This window comes from Rhinoderma darwinii, chromosome 5 (assembly GCF_050947455.1).
Source record: "Rhinoderma darwinii isolate aRhiDar2 chromosome 5, aRhiDar2.hap1, whole genome shotgun sequence".
Taxonomy (NCBI): Eukaryota; Metazoa; Chordata; class Amphibia; order Anura; family Rhinodermatidae; genus Rhinoderma; species Rhinoderma darwinii.
The window spans coordinates 230,979,707-230,999,353 of NC_134691.1; the positions used below are offsets into that span (position 1 = coordinate 230,979,707).

Below are 19,647 nucleotides of genomic sequence, written 5' to 3' on the forward strand. Positions count from 1 at the left end.
TGCCTGGGCAATCGTTCACCAGTGCCTCCCTACTCGTGAATTCCAGCATAGGCGAGGACTGGTGGCGAGAGCCAAGTGCCCGAGAGACAGGTGTGGTGACGACGAGACGGTAATGCACCTGTTTTGGAACTGCCCATATGCACAGGAGGTTTGGAGGAAGGCAGGCCCATTGCTGAAATGGGCCTGCGGTCTTAAAGATCTTAAATTTGAATACGTGTTTTATGGTCTTTTTAACTGCCCAAGTTTTAAACAGCAAATGGTCTGTTGGATCATTTTAAACTGTTTTAAGAATGCCATCTGGAAGGTTAGGAACATTCTGCTTTTTAAACATGATTTTATTGACGTTAAAAATTGTGTGAAATATGCCCTAAGTGAAATGTATATTTATTATCTTAGGGACAAAAAGCAGCTAGGGGTAAAAGAAGCAACATCCATGTGGTGTTTGCAAATGTGGAATACTATAACATTGTAAATAAAAATGGTTTTATTCTTTTATGTCTTTTATGCCCTGTATAAATTTTATCCTGCTATTGTTCTGTACTTTTATTATAACATCTGTATTACTGGTCTTATTATTATTACTTTTGTATTCATTTAAATGTATGAATATTCATGTATTATGCCATTGATTTTATCTTGTGGTTTCAATTTAAAAAAAAAAAAGTCTGTAAAATATATTATTTTTGCCAATAAAAAACTTTGTTGAAACCTTATCTGTTCTTATCAGTTTAATATCTGATACGTCCCCTATCTGGGGACCATATATTAAATGGATTTTTAGAACAGGGAGATGGAAATAGAGCTTGCTCTGTCCACTCCACGCATTGACCTGGTATTGCAGTATTTCCAGGACCGGTGCACCCTTTCCTTATGTGTTGACTAAAATCAGATTCCAAAAGTGTTTTTTGTGTTTGCCATTGTTTCTGTCTTTCTGAAGGGATCTCCCCTTTTAATCCCATTATTTCAACACCTGTTGGACAATGCATGAGTGATAATGAGCTAATTGATTAAATGCAATTAATGAATACATTGCCACCTCTTGTTTTGTGTCGTCTGTGTGTCTGTGTTTCCGGCATTTCACATTGGAACAGCTCATTCACCTTCCTTGTCTTCTCTCCGCCCTCCCTTTTAGGTAAGTTAAAGAGCTGCACCTGAGCCAGCCACTGATTGATGCAGCACCACAGTCAAATAGTGGAGTGGAGTAGGGGAACAGCAAACAGCCATTAAAGCCGCCCGCCCGCCACAATGGACCTACCTGTGTACACTAGATGGATGTGATGGAATGTACTGTCGTCCCTACATTTCAAGAAGGAGTAAGAATTGCAGTTGCAACAAAGCCTTGCTTGCCTACAAAGAGAGCAGCAATTTGGATTTGTTACTATGTTACCTAGAAGAATAACAAACTGTGCAAGGATGGAGGTTGTAGGAGCAAGGAGAAGTTGTCTGTAAAGTTGGTGGATGCTTATTTTCCATTTTGCAGTCCCTTGTCTCCCTCTTGTGGCCTCCTGGAGGCAACTAGCTGTGCAAAAAAAGACAGCCTGGCGGCCGGCTGTTGCAGTGTTGCCCTCTCAGGCAACACTGAGTGACTGACTGAGCCGCACCGTCTTATATAAAGTTCAGACGGAACTTTGCACGTGTCATAGTGGAGCCCTGAGGAGCCAGAGCCAGCTTTCTGACATCATAATGGGGCCTCAGAGATAAAAGCCTGGGCCCAGGCAGTGTTGGTCAGTGCTGCTCAGCAGGCAGCACTGGACTGGACTGGATTACAGCTGATACAAGGTGTGAAGGAACAAGGGGTGGCTGTGGGCATGCACTTGCTGCCGCTGCCAGTGTTTATCTGCATGGCAGCAGGGCATTTGGGCGTTGCCAGGAAGGCGTTTTTATGTAGATTCCTCCTCTTTCAGCACTGCATTGTGGTGCAAGCAAAAGAAGCAAATCCTGTCTGGCTTCCTCTCCGGCCTTTATTCACCTCCCGTGTAGCTGTGAGTGTGTGAGCCTGCAGGGCCCCATGGAATTGCCTAGAAGTAGGCTGAATCGCTGCAAGGGCTGAACAGCAGTATCGGGCAGGCTCGGGCAACGCGCGGCCCGTTCGGGTTATCGCTTCTCGGCCTTTTGGCTAAGATCAAGTGTAGTATCTGTTCTTATCAGTTTAATATCTGATACGTCCCCTATCTGGGGACCATATATTAAATGGATTTTTAGAACAGGGAGATGGAAATAGAGCTTGCTCTGTCCACTCCACGCATTGACCTGGTATTGCAGTATTTCCAGGACCGGTGCACCCTTTCCTTATGTGTTGACTAAAATCAGATTCCAAAAGTGTTTTTTGTGTTTGCCATTGTTTCTGTCTTTCTGAAGGGATCTCCCCTTTTAATCCCATTATTTCAACACCTGTTGGACAATGCATGAGTGATAATGAGCTAATTGATTAAATGCAATTAATGAATACATTGCCACCTCTTGTTTTGTGTCGTCTGTGTGTCTGTGTTTCCGGCATTTCACATTGGAACAGCTCATTCACCTTCCTTGTCTTCTCTCCGCCCTCCCTTTTAGGTAAGTTAAAGAGCTGCACCTGAGCCAGCCACTGATTGATGCAGCACCACAGTCAAATAGTGGAGTGGAGTAGGGGAACAGCAAACAGCCATTAAAGCCGCCCGCCCGCCCGCTCGCCCGCCACAATGGACCTACCTGTGTACACTAGATGGATGTGATGGAATGTACTGTCGTCCCTACATTTCAAGAAGGAGTAAGAATTGCAGTTGCAACAAAGCCTTGCTTGCCTACAAAGAGAGCAGCAATTTGGATTTGTTACTATGTTACCTAGAAGAATAACAAACTGTGCAAGGATGGAGGTTGTAGGAGCAAGGAGAAGTTGTCTGTAAAGTTGGTGGATGCTTATTTTCCATTTTGCAGTCCCTTGTCTCCCTCTTGTGGCCTCCTGGAGGCAACTAGCTGTGCAAAAAAAGACAGCCTGGCGGCCGGCTGTTGCAGTGTTGCCCTCTCAGGCAACACTGAGTGACTGACTGAGCCGCACGGTCTTATATAAAGTTCAGACGGAACTTTGCACGTGTCATAGTGGAGCCCTGAGGAGCCAGAGCCAGCTTTCTGACATCATAATGGGGCCTCAGAGATAAAAGCCTGGGCCCAGGCAGTGTTGGTCAGTGCTGCTCAGCAGGCAGCACTGGACTGGACTGGATTACAGCTGATACAAGGTGTGAAGGAACAAGGGGTGGCTGTGGGCATGCACTTGCTGCCACTGCCAGTGTTTATCTGCGTGGCAGCAGGGCATTTGGGCGTTGCCAGGAAGGCGTTTTTATGTAGATTCCTCCTCTTTCAGCACTGCATTGTGGTGCAAGCAAAAGAAGCAAATCCTGTCTGGCTTCCTCTCCGGCCTTTATTCACCTCCCGTGAAGCTGTGAGTGTGTGAGCCTGCAGGGCCCCATGGAATTGCCTAGAAGTAGGCTGAATCGCTGCAAGGGCTGAACAGCAGTATCGGGCAGGCTCGGGCAACGCGCGGCCCGTTCGGGTTATCGCTTCTCGGCCTTTTGGCTAAGATCAAGTGTAGTATCTGTTCTTATCAGTTTAATATCTGATACGTCCCCTATCTGGGGACCATATATTAAATGGATTTTTAGAACAGGGAGATGGAAATAGAGCTTGCTCTGTCCACTCCACGCATTGACCTGGTATTGCAGTATTTCCAGGACCGGTGCACCCTTTCCTTATGTGTTGACTAAAATCAGATTCCAAAAGTGTTTTTTGTGTTTGCCATTGTTTCTGTCTTTCTGAAGGGATCTCCCCTTTTAATCCCATTATTTCAACACCTGTTGGACAATGCATGAGTGATAATGAGCTAATTGATTAAATGCAATTAATGAATACATTGCCACCTCTTGTTTTGTGTCGTCTGTGTGTCTGTGTTTCCGGCATTTCACATTGGAACAGCTCATTCACCTTCCTTGTCTTCTCTCCGCCCTCCCTTTTAGGTAAGTTAAAGAGCTGCACCTGAGCCAGCCACTGATTGATGCAGCACCACAGTCAAATAGTGGAGTGGAGTAGGGGAACAGCAAACAGCCATTAAAGCCGCCCGCCCGCCCGCCACAATGGACCTACCTGTGTACACTAGATGGATGTGATGGAATGTACTGTCGTCCCTACATTTCAAGAAGGAGTAAGAATTGCAGTTGCAACAAAGCCTTGCTTGCCTACAAAGAGAGCAGCAATTTGGATTTGTTACTATGTTACCTAGAAGAATAACAAACTGTGCAAGGATGGAGGTTGTAGGAGCAAGGAGAAGTTGTCTGTAAAGTTGGTGGATGCTTATTTTCCATTTTGCAGTCCCTTGTCTCCCTCTTGTGGCCTCCTGGAGGCAACTAGCTGTGCAAAAAAAGACAGCCTGGCGGCCGGCTGTTGCAGTGTTGCCCTCTCAGGCAACACTGAGTGACTGACTGAGCCGCACCGTCTTATATAAAGTTCAGACAGAACTTTGCACGTGTCATAGTGGAGCCCTGAGGAGCCAGAGCCAGCTTTCTGACATCATAATGGGGCCTCAGAGATAAAAGCCTGGGCCCAGGCAGTGTTGGTCAGTGCTGCTCAGCAGGCAGCACTGGACTGGACTGGATTACAGCTGATACAAGGTGTGAAGGAACAAGGGGTGGCTGTGGGCATGCACTTGCTGCCGCTGCCAGTGTTTATCTGCATGGCAGCAGGGCATTTGGGCGTTGCCAGGAAGGCGTTTTTATGTAGATTCCTCCTCTTTCAGCACTGCATTGTGGTGCAAGCAAAAGAAGCAAATCCTGTCTGGCTTCCTCTCCGGCCTTTATTCACCTCCCGTGTAGCTGTGAGTGTGTGAGCCTGCAGGGCCCCATGGAATTGCCTAGAAGTAGGCTGAATCGCTGCAAGGGCTGAACAGCAGTATCGGGCAGGCTCGGGCAACGCGCGGTCCGTTCGGGTTATCGCTTCTCGGCCTTTTGGCTAAGATCAAGTGTAGTATCTGTTCTTATCAGTTTAATATCTGATACGTCCCCTATCTGGGGACCATATATTAAATGGATTTTTAGAACAGGGAGATGGAAATAGAGCTTGCTCTGTCCACTCCACGCATTGACCTGGTATTGCAGTATTTCCAGGACCGGTGCACCCTTTCCTTATGTGTTGACTAAAATCAGATTCCAAAAGTGTTTTTTGTGTTTGCCATTGTTTCTGTCTTTCTGAAGGGATCTCCCCTTTTAATCCCATTATTTCAACACCTGTTGGACAATGCATGAGTGATAATGAGCTAATTGATTAAATGCAATTAATGAATACATTGCCACCTCTTGTTTTGTGTCGTCTGTGTGTCTGTGTTTCCGGCATTTCACATTGGAACAGCTCATTCACCTTCCTTGTCTTCTCTCCGCCCTCCCTTTTAGGTAAGTTAAAGAGCTGCATCTGAGCCAGCCACTGATTGATGCAGCACCACAGTCAAATAGTGGAGTGGAGTAGGGGAACAGCAAACAGCCATTAAAGCCGCCCGCCCGCCCGCCCGCCACAATGGACCTACCTGTGTACACTAGATGGATGTGATGGAATGTACTGTCGTCCCTACATTTCAAGAAGGAGTAAGAATTGCAGTTGCAACAAAGCCTTGCTTGCCTACAAAGAGAGCAGCAATTTGGATTTGTTACTATGTTACCTAGAAGAATAACAAACTGTGCAAGGATGGAGGTTGTAGGAGCAAGGAGAAGTTGTCTGTAAAGTTGGTGGATGCTTATTTTCCATTTTGCAGTCCCTTGTCTCCCTCTTGTGGCCTCCTGGAGGCAACTAGCTGTGCAAAAAAAGACAGCCTGGCGGCCGGCTGTTGCAGTGTTGCCCTCTCAGGCAACACTGAGTGACTGACTGAGCCGCACCGTCTTATATAAAGTTCAGACGGAACTTTGCACGTGTCATAGTGGAGCCCTGAGGAGCCAGAGCCAGCTTTCTGACATCATAATGGGGCCTCAGAGATAAAAGCCTGGGCCCAGGCAGTGTTGGTCAGTGCTGCTCAGCAGGCAGCACTGGACTGGACTGGATTACAGCTGATACAAGGTGTGAAGGAACAAGGGGTGGCTGTGGGCATGCACTTGCTGCCGCTGCCAGTGTTTATCTGCATGGCAGCAGGGCATTTGGGCGTTGCCAGGTATGCGTTTTTATGTAGATTCCTCCTCTTTCAGCACTGCATTGTGGTGCAAGCAAAAGAAGCAAATCCTGTCTGGCTTCCTCTCCGGCCTTTATTCACCTCCCGTGTAGCTGTGAGTGTGTGAGCCTGCAGGGCCCCATGGAATTGCCTAGAAGTAGGCTGAATCGCTGCAAGGGCTGAACAGCAGTATCGGGCGGGCTCGGGCAACGCGCGGCCCGTTCGGGTTATCGCTTCTCGGCCTTTTGGCTAAGATCAAGTGTAGTATCTGTTCTTATCAGTTTAATATCTGATACGTCCCCTATCTGGGGACCATATATTAAATGGATTTTTAGAACAGGGAGATGGAAATAGAGCTTGCTCTGTCCACTCCACGCATTGACCTGGTATTGCAGTATTTCCAGGACCGGTGCACCCTTTCCTTATGTGTTGACTAAAATCAGATTCCAAAAGTGTTTTTTGTGTTTGCCATTGTTTCTGTCTTTCTGAAGGGATCTCCCCTTTTAATCCCATTATTTCAACACCTGTTGGACAATGCATGAGTGATAATGAGCTAATTGATTAAATGCAATTAATGAATACATTGCCACCTCTTGTTTTGTGTCGTCTGTGTGTCTGTGTTTCCGGCATTTCACATTGGAACAGCTCATTCACCTTCCTTGTCTTCTCTCCGCCCTCCCTTTTAGGTAAGTTAAAGAGCTGCACCTGAGCCAGCCACTGATTGATGCAGCACCACAGTCAAATAGTGGAGTGGAGTAGGGGAACAGCAAACAGCCATTAAAGCCGCCCGCCCGCCCGCCCGCCACAATGGACCTACCTGTGTACACTAGATGGATGTGATGGAATGTACTGTCGTCCCTACATTTCAAGAAGGAGTAAGAATTGCAGTTGCAACAAAGCCTTGCTTGCCTGCAAAGAGAGCAGCAATTTGGATTTGTTACTATGTTACCTAGAAGAATAACAAACTGTGCAAGGATGGAGGTTGTAGGAGCAAGGAGAAGTTGTCTGTAAAGTTGGTGGATGCTTATTTTCCATTTTGCAGTCCCTTGTCTCCCTCTTGTGGCCTCCTGGAGGCAACTAGCTGTGCAAAAAAAGACAGCCTGGCGGCCGGCTGTTGCAGTGTTGCCCTCTCAGGCAACACTGAGTGACTGACTGAGCCGCACCGTCTTATATAAAGTTCAGACGGAACTTTGCACGTGTCATAGTGGAGCCCTGAGGAGCCAGAGCCAGCTTTCTGACATCATAATGGGGCCTCAGAGATAAAAGCCTGGGCCCAGGCAGTGTTGGTCAGTGCTGCTCAGCAGGCAGCACTGGACTGGACTGGATTACAGCTGATACAAGGTGTGAAGGAACAAGGGGTGGCTGTGGGCATGCACTTGCTGCCGCTGCCAGTGTTTATCTGCATGGCAGCAGGGCATTTGGGCGTTGCCAGGAAGGCGTTTTTATGTAGATTCCTCCTCTTTCAGCACTGCATTGTGGTGCAAACAAAAGAAGCAAATCCTGTCTGGCTTCCTCTCCGGCCTTTATTCACCTCCCGTGTAGCTGTGAGTGTGTGAGCCTGCAGGGCCCCATGGAATTGCCTAGAAGTAGGCTGAATCGCTGCAAGGGCTGAACAGCAGTATCGGGCAGGCTCGGGCAACGCGCGGCCCGTTCGGGTTATCGCTTCTCGGCCTTTTGGCTAAGATCAAGTGTAGTATCTGTTCTTATCAGTTTAATATCTGATACGTCCCCTATCTGGGGACCATATATTAAATGGATTTTTAGAACAGGGAGATGGAAATAGAGCTTGCTCTGTCCACTCCACGCATTGACCTGGTATTGCAGTATTTCCAGGACCGGTGCACCCTTTCCTTATGTGTTGACTAAAATCAGATTCCAAAAGTGTTTTTTGTGTTTGCCATTGTTTCTGTCTTTCTGAAGGGATCTCCCCTTTTAATCCCATTATTTCAACACCTGTTGGACAATGCATGAGTGATAATGAGCTAATTGATTAAATGCAATTAATGAATACATTGCCACCTCTTGTTTTGTGTCGTCTGTGTGTCTGTGTTTCCGGCATTTCACATTGGAACAGCTCATTCACCTTCCTTGTCTTCTCTCCGCCCTCCCTTTTAGGTAAGTTAAAGAGCTGCACCTGAGCCAGCCACTGATTGATGCAGCACCACAGTCAAATAGTGGAGTGGAGTAGGGGAACAGCAAACAGCCGTTAAAGCCGCCCGCCCGCCCGCCCGCCCGCCACAATGGACCTACCTGTGTACACTAGATGGATGTGATGGAATGTACTGTCGTCCCTACATTTCAAGAAGGAGTAAGAATTGCAGTTGCAACAAAGCCTTGCTTGCCTACAAAGAGAGCAGCAATTTGGATTTGTTACTATGTTACCTAGAAGAATAACAAACTGTGCAAGGATGGAGGTTGTAGGAGCAAGGAGAAGTTGTCTGTAAAGTTGGTGGATGCTTATTTTCCATTTTGCCGTCCCTTGTCTCCCTCTTGTGGCCTCCTGGAGGCAACTAGCTGTGCAAAAAAAGACAGCCTGGCGGCCGGCTGTTGCAGTGTTGCCCTCTCAGGCAACACTGAGTGACTGACTGAGCCGCACCGTCTTATATAAAGTTCAGACGGAACTTTGCACGTGTCATAGTGGAGCCCTGAGGAGCCAGAGCCAGCTTTCTGACATCATAATGGGGCCTCAGAGATAAAAGCCTGGGCCCAGGCAGTGTTGGTCAGTGCTGCTCAGCAGGCAGCACTGGACTGGACTGGATTACAGCTGATACAAGGTGTGAAGGAACAAGGGGTGGCTGTGGGCATGCACTTGCTGCCGCTGCCAGTGTTTATCTGCATGGCAGCAGGGCATTTGGGCGTTGCCAGGAAGGCGTTTTTATGTAGATTCCTCCTCTTTCAGCACTGCATTGTGGTGCAAGCAAAAGAAGCAAATCCTGTCTGGCTTCCTCTCTGGCCTTTATTCACCTCCCGTGTAGCTGTGAGTGTGTGAGCCTGCAGGGCCCCATGGAATTGCCTAGAAGTAGGCTGAATCGCTGCAAGGGCTGAACAGCAGTATCGGGCAGGCTCGGGCAACGCGCGGCCCGTTCGGGTTATCGCTTCTCGGCCTTTTGGCTAAGATCAAGTGTAGTATCTGTTCTTATCAGTTTAATATCTGATACGTCCCCTATCTGGGGACCATATATTAAATGGATTTTTAGAACAGGGAGATGGAAATAGAGCTTGCTCTGTCCATTCCACGCATTGACCTGGTATTGCAGTATTTCCAGGACCGGTGCACCCTTTCCTTATGTGTTGACTAAAATCAGATTCCAAAAGTGTTTTTTGTGTTTGCCATTGTTTCTGTCTTTCTGAAGGGATCTCCCCTTTTAATCCCATTATTTCAACACCTGTTGGACAATGCATGAGTGATAATGAGCTAATTGATTAAATGCAATTAATGAATACATTGCCACCTCTTGTTTTGTGTCGTCTGTGTGTCTGTGTTTCCGGCATTTCACATTGGAACAGCTCATTCACCTTCCTTGTCTTCTCTCCGCCCTCCCTTTTAGGTAAGTTAAAGAGCTGCACCTGAGCCAGCCACTGATTGATGCAGCACCACAGTCAAATAGTGGAGTGGAGTAGGGGAACAGCAAACAGCCATTAAAGCCGCCCGCCCGCCCGCCACAATGGACCTACCTGTGTACACTAGATGGATGTGATGGAATGTACTGTCGTCCCTACATTTCAAGAAGGAGTAAGAATTGCAGTTGCAACAAAGCCTTGCTTGCCTACAAAGAGAGCAGCAATTTGGATTTGTTACTATGTTACCTAGAAGAATAACAAACTGTGCAAGGATGGAGGTTGTAGGAGCAAGGAGAAGTTGTCTGTAAAGTTGGTGGATGCTTATTTTCCATTTTGCAGTCCCTTGTCTCCCTCTTGTGGCCTCCTGGAGGCAACTAGCTGTGCAAAAAAAGACAGCCTGGCGGCCGGCTGTTGCAGTGTTGCCCTCTCAGGCAACACTGAGTGACTAACTGAGCCGCACCGTCTTATATAAAGTTCAGACGGAACTTTGCACGTGTCATAGTGGAGCCCTGAGGAGCCAGAGCCAGCTTTCTGACATCATAATGGGGCCTCAGAGATAAAAGCCTGGGCCCAGGCAGTGTTGGTCAGTGCTGCTCAGCAGGCAGCACTGGACTGGACTGGATTACAGCTGATACAAGGTGTGAAGGAACAAGGGGTGGCTGTGGGCATGCACTTGCTGCCACTGCCAGTGTTTATCTGCATGGCAGCAGGGCATTTGGGCGTTGCCAGGAAGGCGTTTTTATGTAGATTCCTCCTCTTTCAGCACTGCATTGTGGTGCAAGCAAAAGAAGCAAATCCTGTCTGGCTTCCTCTCCGGCCTTTATTCACCTCCCGTGTAGCTGTGAGTGTGTGAGCCTGCAGGGCCCCATGGAATTGCCTAGAAGTAGGCTGAATCGCTGCAAGGGCTGAACAGCAGTATCGGGCAGGCTCGGGCAACGCGCGGCCCGTTCGGGTTATCGCTTCTCGGCCTTTTGGCTAAGATCAAGTGTAGTATCTGTTCTTATCAGTTTAATATCTGATACGTCCCCTATCTGGGGACCATATATTAAATTGATTTTTAGAACAGGGAGATGGAAATAGAGCTTGCTCTGTCCACTCCACGCATTGACCTGGTATTGCAGTATTTCCAGGACCGGTGCACCCTTTCCTTATGTGTTGACTAAAATCAGATTCCAAAAGTGTTTTTTGTGTTTGCCATTGTTTCTGTCTTTCTGAAGGGATCTCCCCTTTTAATCCCATTATTTCAACACCTGTTGGACAATACATGAGTGATAATGAGCTAATTGATTAAATGCAATTAATGAATACATTGCCACCTCTTGTTTTGTGTCGTCTGTGTGTCTGTGTTTCCGGCATTTCACATTGGAACAGCTCATTCACCTTCCTTGTCTTCTCTCCGCCCTCCCTTTTAGGTAAGTTAAAGAGCTGCACCTGAGCCAGCCACTGATTGATGCAGCACCACAGTCAAATAGTGGAGTGGAGTAGGGGAACAGCAAACAGCCATTAAAGCCGCCCGCCCGCCCGCCCGCCACAATGGACCTACCTGTGTACACTAGATGGATGTGATGGAATGTACTGTCGTCCCTACATTTCAAGAAGGAGTAAGAATTGCAGTTGCAACAAAGCCTTGCTTGCCTACAAAGAGAGCAGCAATTTGGATTTGTTACTATGTTACCTAGAAGAATAACAAACTGTGCAAGGATGGAGGTTGTAGGAGCAAGGAGAAGTTGTCTGTAAAGTTGGTGGATGCTTATTTTCCATTTTGCAGTCCCTTGTCTCCCTCTTGTGGCCTCCTGGAGGCAACTAGCTGTGCAAAAAAAGACAGCCTGGCGGCCGGCTGTTGCAGTGTTGCCCTCTCAGGCAACACTGAGTGACTGACTGAGCCGCACCGTCTTATATAAAGTTCAGACGGAACTTTGCACGTGTCATAGTGGAGCCCTGAGGAGCCAGAGCCAGCTTTCTGACATCATAATGGGGCCTCAGAGATAAAAGCCTGGGCCCAGGCAGTGTTGGTCAGTGCTGCTCAGCAGGCAGCACTGGACTGGACTGGATTACAGCTGATACAAGGTGTGAAGGAACAAGGGGTGGCTGTGGGCATGCACTTGCTGCCGCTGCCAGTGTTTATCTGCATGGCAGCAGGGCATTTGGGCGTCGCCAGGAAGGCGTTTTTATGTAGATTCCTCCTCTTTCAGCACTGCATTGTGGTGCAAGCAAAAGAAGCAAATCCTGTCTGGCTTCCTCTCCGGCCTTTATTCACCTCCCGTGTAGCTGTGAGTGTGTGAGCCTGCAGGGCCCCATGGAATTGCCTAGAAGTAGGCTGAATCGCTGCAAGGGCTGAACAGCAGTATCGGGCAGGCTCGGGCAACGCGCGGCCCGTTCGGGTTATCGCTTCTCGGCCTTTTGGCTAAGATCAAGTGTAGTATCTGTTCTTATCAGTTTAATATCTGATACGTCCCCTATCTGGGGACCATATATTAAATGGATTTTTAGAACAGGGAGATGGAAATAGAGCTTGCTCTGTCCACTCCACGCATTGACCTGGTATTGCAGTATTTCCAGGACCGGTGCACCCTTTCCTTATGTGTTGACTAAAATCAGATTCCAAAAGTGTTTTTTGTGTTTGCCATTGTTTCTGTCTTTCTGAAGGGATCTCCCCTTTTAATCCCATTATTTCAACACCTGTTGGACAATGCATGAGTGATAATGAGCTAATTGATTAAATGCAATTAATGAATACATTGCCACCTCTTGTTTTGTGTCGTCTGTGTGTCTGTGTTTCCGGCATTTCACATTGGAACAGCTCATTCACCTTCCTTGTCTTCTCTCCGCCCTCCCTTTTAGGTAAGTTAAAGAGCTGCACCTGAGCCAGCCACTGATTGATGCAGCACCACAGTCAAATAGTGGAGTGGAGTAGGGGAACAGAAAACAGCCATTAAAGCCGCCCGCCCGCCCGCCCGCCACAATGGACCTACCTGTGTACACTAGATGGATGTGATGGAATGTACTGTCGTCCCTACATTTCAAGAAGGAGTAAGAATTACAGTTGCAACAAAGCCTTGCTTGCCTACAAAGAGAGCAGCAATTTGGATTTGTTACTATGTTACCTAGAAGAATAACAAACTGTGCAAGGATGGAGGTTGTAGGAGCAAGGAGAAGTTGTCTGTAAAGTTGGTGGATGCTTATTTTCCATTTTGCAGTCCCTTGTCTCCCTCTTGTGGCCTCCTGGAGGCAACTAGCTGTGCAAAAAAAGACAGCCTGGCGGCCGGCTGTTGCAGTGTTGCCCTCTCAGGCAACACTGAGTGACTGACTGAGCCGCACCGTCTTATATAAAGTTCAGACGGAACTTTGCACGTGTCATAGTGGAGCCCTGAGGAGCCAGAGCCAGCTTTCTGACATCATAATGGGGCCTCAGAGATAAAAGCCTGGGCCCAGGCAGTGTTGGTCAGTGCTGCTCAGCAGGCAGCACTGGACTGGACTGGATTACAGCTGATACAAGGTGTGAAGGAACAAGGGGTGGCTGTGGGCATGCACTTGCTGCCGCTGCCAGTGTTTATCTGCATGGCAGCAGGGCATTTGGGCGTTGCCAGGAAGGCGTTTTTATGTAGATTCCTCCTCTTTCAGCACTGCATTGTGGTGCAAGCAAAAGAAGCAAATCCTGTCTGGCTTCCTCTCCGGCCTTTATTCACCTCCCGTGTAGCTGTGAGTGTGTGAGCCTGCAGGGCCCCATGGAATTGCCTAGAAGTAGGCTGAATCGCTGCAAGGGCTGAACAGCAGTATCGGGCAGGCTCGGGCAACGAGCGGCCCGTTCGGGTTATCGCTTCTCGGCCTTTTGGCTAAGATCAAGTGTAGTATCTGTTCTTATCAGTTTAATATCTGATACGTCCCCTATCTGGGGACCATATATTAAATGGATTTTTAGAACAGGGAGATGGAAATAGAGCTTGCTCTGTCCACTCCACGCATTGACCTGGTATTGCAGTATTTCCAGGACCGGTGCACCCTTTCCTTATGTGTTGACTAAAATCAGATTCCAAAAGTGTTTTTTGTGTTTGCCATTGTTTCTGTCTTTCTGAAGGGATCTCCCCTTTTAATCCCATTATTTCAACACCTGTTGGACAATGCATGAGTGATAATGAGCTAATTGATTAAATGCAATTAATGAATACATTGCCACCTCTTGTTTTGTGTCGTCTGTGTGTCTGTGTTTCCGGCATTTCACATTGGAACAGCTCATTCACCTTCCTTGTCTTCTCTCCGCCCTCCCTTTTAGGTAAGTTAAAGAGCTGCACCTGAGCCAGCCACTGATTGATGCAGCACCACAGTCAAATAGTGGAGTGGAGTAGGGGAACAGCAAACAGCCGTTAAAGCCGCCCGCCCGCCCGCCCGCCCGCCCGCCACAATGGACCTACCTGTGTACACTAGATGGATGTGATGGAATGTACTGTCGTCCCTACATTTCAAGAAGGAGTAAGAATTGCAGTTGCAACAAAGCCTTGCTTGCCTACAAAGAGAGCAGCAATTTGGATTTGTTACTATGTTACCTAGAAGAATAACAAACTGTGCAAGGATGGAGGTTGTAGGAGCAAGGAGAAGTTGTCTGTAAAGTTGGTGGATGCTTATTTTCCATTTTGCCGTCCCTTGTCTCCCTCTTGTGGCCTCCTGGAGGCAACTAGCTGTGCAAAAAAAGACAGCCTGGCGGCCGGCTGTTGCAGTGTTGCCCTCTCAGGCAACACTGAGTGACTGACTGAGCCGCACCGTCTTATATAAAGTTCAGACGGAACTTTGCACGTGTCATAGTGGAGCCCTGAGGAGCCAGAGCCAGCTTTCTGACATCATAATGGGGCCTCAGAGATAAAAGCCTGGGCCCAGGCAGTGTTGGTCAGTGCTGCTCAGCAGGCAGCACTGGACTGGACTGGATTACAGCTGATACAAGGTGTGAAGGAACAAGGGGTGGCTGTGGGCATGCACTTGCTGCCGCTGCCAGTGTTTATCTGCATGGCAGCAGGGCATTTGGGCGTTGCCAGGAAGGCGTTTTTATGTAGATTCCTCCTCTTTCAGCACTGCATTGTGGTGCAAGCAAAAGAAGCAAATCCTGTCTGGCTTCCTCTCCGGCCTTTATTCACCTCCCGTGTAGCTGTGAGTGTGTGAGCCTGCAGGGCCCCATGGAATTGCCTAGAAGTAGGCTGAATCGCTGCAAGGGCTGAACAGCAGTATCGGGCAGGCTCGGGCAACGCGCGGCCCGTTCGGGTTATCGCTTCTCGGCCTTTTGGCAAGATCAGGTGTAGTATTTCTGCATCTGGTTTTGTTGGGAGGTGTCCGGGGTACCCTGCTCCTTGGCCTTGGGGGATCGTCTCTTTTCACAGAGAGACTTCACCCCCTTGCTGCTATTTGGGGAGTGGGCTTAGCCCCCGGACAACGAGTTGCGATCGCGCCTTACCCAAGAGGTCAACCGGCCTTGAGGCGTTTTTCTAAGAGCGTTCCGAGGGCGTTTATCGGGCTTCGTAGGTGTCTGGGGTACCCTAATCCTTGGCCTTGGGGGAGGGTTCCACTTAATTGTGGAATCTGAGCCCTTGCTGCTATAAGGGACAGGCTTAGTCCCCAGGCACTGAAAATGCCATTTACATTTGGATTTGCATCCGGGGACACCCGGTTGCGCCAGTCCGTCCGCATCGAGGTGGAAGAAGGCCATCGCCAGCGGAAGAACCTTCGCTTCATTGTGGAGGTGATTCTGCTGGACTTCCTGGGGCTCAAGCGGGCGGACATCCTGTGTCTCAACGACCAGGAAAGCCGCGGTCGGTACACCGTATCCTTTACGGCCGCGGCATGTTGCGACAACATGCACAAAAGATTGTCTGATGCGGACCAGAGTGAGGAGCGGCTAAATGGACTGAACTTTTTATTCCTCTACGGGGAGGAAGAAGTCCCGCTCGTGATGTGCATGTTCAGTCCATTTGTCTCAGAGTGTGACATTGAAACCTTCCTCAGTCGTTACTGCAGGGAGGTCCGCTTCTCACATAAAATCTTGAACACCCAGAGCTTCTGGAATGGCAAAAGAAAATATTGGGTGAAGTTCCGCCAGGATCCCAATGGCATTGGAGGCTTACATCACCCACCCCAGAACTTTGCCATTGGGAAGAATCGAGGATTCCTATTTTACCCCCAGATGCCAATAGCCTGCCGGAACTGCTTGAGATATGGCCACACCAGAGAACATTGTGACCGGCCCCATGTGGTGCAGTGTAACAGGTGTGGCCAGGTTGGACACGTAGCGGCAAAATGCAGTTCCGAGGTGTTGTGCAATCTGTGCGGCATGACTGGGCATGCTTTTAAAGATTGCCCCCGCAGAGCGAAATCTGGGCCACCCAGACCAGGGCCAGAGCGGCAGTTTGCAACATGTGCAGACGCCGCTGGTAATGCCCCAAAACGAGCATTGACGACTGAGGGGTCCAGGCCAAAGTCCTTCACAGCTCCATCGGGGGGCCCACCGATGTCAGCCTCGAGGGACGGCCATAGGGATTCCACCGGGTCCAGGCAGAGCAGGAGGAATTCTGACTCTGCTGGACATAAGTTGACCGGCACCTCTGCAAACAGGTCCTCTGCTCCGCCTGCAGTGGACCCTGTTGAGGCAGTGGTTAGCGACAGGCGTCGTGGCTCCGTAGGTTCTGCAGTAGGACCTGACGCCTGTCCCAAGAGTGTGGGCATGGAGCGGAGACACTCTGTGTCAGACGAGGGCTCCATTAAGAAAACCCTAAAATATGTTGGATTGGAGCCTCGTTTTGACCATTTCCGGTCAACGGGGGGGTCGGAGCAAAGTTCCTCCACTGCGGTTGTGGAGGGGCTTGCGATGAAGGCTCCCCGTAAGCAGGCAAAGGTTGCCAAGAGTGATGGGACCTCACAGGCCCCTGTGCAGCTGCCCAGGAAGGACATCAGCGATATCTTCAGCCAGGGGCCAGAGATGGGTGAGAGCGACTTCGAGGAGATGGATAGGAGCCATTCCGCAAAGAGACAGCGAGAGGAAGAGGAGTCCGGAGTTCGGAGGAAAGCTGCCTATCGGAGTTCGGATGAGAGCAGTGTGGGGGTTGGAGCCGCCCACGTATCTGGCTCTGACCCTACCAACATCCAAGATTTATTGACCCCTCAAAAAGGGGGTCCAGACTCGCAGCTGATCTCCGAGTACGACTCTTCTGGTTCGGACCCTGACCTCAACTAAGACTATGTTGGTTCCTATCAAAGTCGCCTCACTAAATGTGAGGTCCCTAAAGAGCCCTGTCCGCAGGACTGCTTTATTTTCATTTTTAGAGACTGTGGACTTTGACCTTTGCCTGCTTCAAGAATGTGGAATCCCTAATGACTTGGAATATCAAGATTTAAAGATGGACTGGAAACTAGGCCCCTCAGTCTGGTCTGGTGGAAATGACTGTCGCTCTGCGGGGGTTGGATTGCTCTGCCGAGGTCGTTTTATCTCCATCCAAACAGTGACTGAAATCATGCCCGGCAGAGCTAATTTAATACATTTGCTTTTTAATGGAATTTTAATTCGTGTTTTAAACGTTTATGCCCCTCCTACCAAACAGGAGAGGGCAGAACTACTAGAGATTTTACCATTGTTTTGTGTTGGGTCTACCCCCCTGCTGGTGGGTGGTGATTTTAACTGTGTGCGAGATGGAGAACACCGGCAGGGTGGGGATTTTAATCGAAAAATTGACCGTACTTCTTACCTGCTCAAGAATTTTATTGGTGATTTTAAATTGAAAGATTGCTGGAGGGAACTCTTGCCTGCGGACCCAGGCCCCACCTGGTCCAATGGAAGAGTGAGCTCCAGAATTGATTTTATTTTCACTTCCAATAGTTTTATTCCCAAAAAATGTTTGCTTTTAACAAATATTTTATCTGATCACAAGCTCCTTTCAGTGCACCTGGAGCTAGAGGGAGAGCAAAAAGCTTGTAGGGGTCCCTGGAGACTAAACACCACACTCCTGGAGGACCCCATCATTAAAGAGGAGTTTGTGCGGACCTACCAGTGTTGGCAGTCCCATAGAGCGCCCAGTCAGCCTATGCTACACTGGTGGGAGGGCATTAAACCCAAAATCAGAGCTTTTTTTATTCGAGCAGGTAAGAAGAAAGCAAAAGAGAAAAAACAATGGTTTTATGTTCTTAATAAACGTTTACATGTACTTTTTAAATTGAAGGAGATTGGTATGGATGTTGATGATGATATCTTAAATCTTAAAGCTGAAATAAAACATGCCATAGAAGAGAAAGGGAAACAAATAATTTTTAATTCACATGTAAAGCACCTCGAGGATGGCGAGAAGTGTTCCCGGTTCTTCTTCAAAAAGGTAATGGATAAACGAGATGTCATTTTAAACCTTGAAGGAGAAACCACTATGGTCGGCATTTTAAATTCTGCTTTTAATTTCTACCAATCTCTTTTTAACAAGAAAAATATTGATCCTTCCTTTTTAGAACATGTTCTTAATTCCCTTGATGCCAAGCTAGATATTTTAGACCAGGAAGTTTTATCCCGTAATATTACCTTGGAGGAACTTTTATTTGCTTTTAAAAGTTTTTCTAATGGGAAAGCTCCTGGGGAAGATGGTCTGCCCATCGAATTTTATCATGCTTTTTGGGAAATTTTAAAGAATGACATGTTTTTATTGTATAAGGAAGTTTTTATTACTGAAGAGCTGCCCCCTTCCTGGAGGAGGGGGATTGTGTCCTTAATTTTTAAAAAAGGTGAGAGGGACCAGTTAAAAAACTGGCGCCCTATTACTCTTTTAAACGTTGATTGTAAAATTTTAGCTAAACTAATAACAATCCGTTTTAAACCTTTTATTCATAAATTAATCCATCCAAACCAGGTATGTGGGGTACCTGGGAGGTCAATTACTGAGTCCCTGAATATTTTACGTGACATCATTTGGTATTTTAAAGAAAGGGGTCAAAGCCTTGCTATTTTATCCTTAGATTTCGAGAAGGCTTTTGACCGGGTCTCCCATGAATATCTTTTTATGGTTCTTAAAAAGATGGCTGTTCCTGAAATTATTTTAACACGTATTAAGCTTTTATATCGATCCTGTTTTAGCCAAATTTCTATCAACGGATTTTTAAGTAAAGGTGTTCCTCTTTTATCAGGGGTGAAACAGGGGTGCCCGTTGTCTCCGCTCCTTTTTATTTGTGCCATAGAACCTCTGTTCACCCTAATAAGAGATGATAAAGTCATCAGAGGCGTGCCCATACCTGGAGGAAGGGGGAACCAGGTAAAAATCCTAGGCTATATGGATGACGCCACCATCCTATGCCCAGACGCCGCTTCTATGAGACGGGCATTGAGGAACACCGGCTTTTTTTGTGAAGCCTCTGGTTTTAAATTAAACGTTGATAAGTGTGACTGTTTTTATACTGGTGTATGGGATTCCTCTGTGACACCAGGAGTTAACATGCAGCAGGATCAGATAAAAATTTTAGGAATTGTTTTTAATCAAGAAAACGATGGGAGACCCAATTGGGATTCAGTAATTGCCAAAATGGAAAAAAAGGTTTTAATGTGGAATTTGAGAAATCTCACCATGGAGGGAAAAGTTTTAATAATTAAATCTGTTTTATTACCCATAATGCTTTATGTAGCTATGGTTTTCCCTCCAACAATTTTATATATTAAAAAAGTGACCAGGATCTGTTTTATGTTTTTATGGGGTTCCAAAATGGAAAAACTAAAACGTGATTTTATGTACAGATGTAAGGACAATGGCGGGAGAGATGTTCCTAACCTTTTTAACTTCTTTTACATTAAATACTTTTGCTTCTGTTTTAAAATGTATAATTCTGATGGTATTTTTAGCTACTTTTTAAAGTACGCTACGGGCATGATTTTTAAACGATGGTTTCGTGTCCCTTTGAATTCTCCTGTGCTTCTGTGTCCCCCAAAACAA

General features: G+C 47.5%; 10 non-coding genes across 10 annotated transcripts; all 10 read left to right on the forward strand.

Annotated features, from left to right (window-relative positions):
- Nucleotides 1-674: 674 nt before the first annotated feature.
- Nucleotides 675-866, forward strand: LOC142653919 (U2 spliceosomal RNA). The gene has a single exon (XR_012848766.1). It is a non-coding gene; the product is annotated as a U2 spliceosomal RNA (small nuclear RNA).
- A 1,230-nt stretch (nucleotides 867-2,096) lies between these two features.
- On the forward strand, nucleotides 2,097-2,287 carry LOC142653178 (U2 spliceosomal RNA). The gene has a single exon (XR_012848118.1). It is a non-coding gene; the product is annotated as a U2 spliceosomal RNA (small nuclear RNA).
- Nucleotides 2,288-3,529: 1,242 nt separating this feature from the next.
- On the forward strand, nucleotides 3,530-3,720 carry LOC142653179 (U2 spliceosomal RNA). The gene has a single exon (XR_012848119.1). It is a non-coding gene; the product is annotated as a U2 spliceosomal RNA (small nuclear RNA).
- Nucleotides 3,721-4,954: 1,234 nt separating this feature from the next.
- Nucleotides 4,955-5,145, forward strand: LOC142653180 (U2 spliceosomal RNA). The gene has a single exon (XR_012848120.1). It is a non-coding gene; the product is annotated as a U2 spliceosomal RNA (small nuclear RNA).
- Nucleotides 5,146-6,383: 1,238 nt separating this feature from the next.
- Nucleotides 6,384-6,574, forward strand: LOC142653182 (U2 spliceosomal RNA). Its single transcript, XR_012848121.1, has one exon. It is a non-coding gene; the product is annotated as a U2 spliceosomal RNA (small nuclear RNA).
- Nucleotides 6,575-7,812: 1,238 nt separating this feature from the next.
- LOC142653183 (U2 spliceosomal RNA) lies at nucleotides 7,813-8,003 on the forward strand. The gene has a single exon (XR_012848122.1). It is a non-coding gene; the product is annotated as a U2 spliceosomal RNA (small nuclear RNA).
- A 1,242-nt stretch (nucleotides 8,004-9,245) lies between these two features.
- LOC142653639 (U2 spliceosomal RNA) lies at nucleotides 9,246-9,436 on the forward strand. Its single transcript, XR_012848564.1, has one exon. It is a non-coding gene; the product is annotated as a U2 spliceosomal RNA (small nuclear RNA).
- A 1,234-nt stretch (nucleotides 9,437-10,670) lies between these two features.
- Nucleotides 10,671-10,861, forward strand: LOC142655126 (U2 spliceosomal RNA). The gene has a single exon (XR_012849415.1). It is a non-coding gene; the product is annotated as a U2 spliceosomal RNA (small nuclear RNA).
- A 1,238-nt stretch (nucleotides 10,862-12,099) lies between these two features.
- Nucleotides 12,100-12,290, forward strand: LOC142653184 (U2 spliceosomal RNA). Its single transcript, XR_012848123.1, has one exon. It is a non-coding gene; the product is annotated as a U2 spliceosomal RNA (small nuclear RNA).
- A 1,238-nt stretch (nucleotides 12,291-13,528) lies between these two features.
- LOC142653185 (U2 spliceosomal RNA) lies at nucleotides 13,529-13,719 on the forward strand. Its single transcript, XR_012848124.1, has one exon. It is a non-coding gene; the product is annotated as a U2 spliceosomal RNA (small nuclear RNA).
- The last annotated feature ends 5,928 nt before the right edge of the window (nucleotides 13,720-19,647 follow it).